The sequence below is a fragment of the Gregarina niphandrodes genome (assembly GCF_000223845.1).
Source record: "Gregarina niphandrodes unplaced genomic scaffold scaffold00022, whole genome shotgun sequence".
In the NCBI taxonomy this organism is placed as follows: Eukaryota; Apicomplexa; class Conoidasida; order Eugregarinorida; family Gregarinidae; genus Gregarina; species Gregarina niphandrodes.
In genome coordinates this window covers 196,062-197,207 of record NW_011645791.1, presented here as the reverse complement: position 1 = coordinate 197,207, position 1,146 = coordinate 196,062, and positions in this window count along the sequence as shown.

Here is a 1,146-nt window from a genome sequence, read left to right as displayed (position 1 = left end):
TACGACAGTGCTCCATCTGGAAGCCATGGTCGAGCTGCGACAAAAGCAAACCAGTTTCATGTCATCGTTTTGGTCCTGCATGGATGGACGTCTTCGCAGTGGAGGATGCGGTTAAACATCACATAGACAGAATTAAGGATTGTGTTGTAAGATGTGATGATGAAGATACAATGAGACATCACTTGTGGGAGGAAGCCAACGATGCTTTATGGAACGCACCCGGATATCAACGCCAGACTTCCCTAACATCGAGTTTCCCAAAATTATTACCGAAATGGTATCCTGCCGAACGAAGTTGTTCATCAACCTGTGGTTCCGACCTACAGCCATGCACCAATATTCGTAACTGTGTTTGTCGAGTCGCACACGTCAAATGCCGGACCGAGCTCAAAGACGGCAAAGACCAACAAGTGGTTGAGTCATGGGGCTTCAACACACGAATTAATGATGTGTTGGGAATGATATCTATCCCAGGTGCTAACGGCAAGATCAATCACACTAAAACCGAGGGTAGTAGAACTCACAAATGTCACCTCCTCTGTCATGGGATTCTATGGTCACCAACACCTCCGACGCAGGTCCTGAGGTGGAACAAAGCAACTTGATCTCTTGAGCCCGAATAGTTGCTCAGAGACAGTGAAGTGACGGGCAAGACGGAAGCAGATTCGAACGACGACCACCACCGAGTCCGGAATCAAGCTGTGTTCTCGTGGAGTCACAGTCTTGCTTCGGTTGAAAGGACTAAACATTAACCGTAACGAAACGTCGTGAAGAAGACCCAGAGAAAGAGACCAATCGGGAACAGCTTGACTATGTCAGCACTCAAAAACGGCAGGCTGATTGTAACTGACTAGAGACGTGAATGGGGGGCCAAAGAGTTATTTTTTATGGGCAACTATCGAGGGCCATCGACGGGTTCTCGTCGCAAACCCTCATGGTTCGGTACAGTTCACGACTGACCCTGCCGGGTCACTGCTCATCGTCACCGGTTCCTCGTCTACCTGTGTCGTCGCGGTCTTGCGGTGCGTTGAGTCGACTACTAGTATACCCGACACCAAGGCAACGGCACTTTCATCGGGAGGCAACGGCACTTTCATCGGGAGGCAACGGCACTTTCATCGGGAGGCAACGGCACTTTCATCGGGA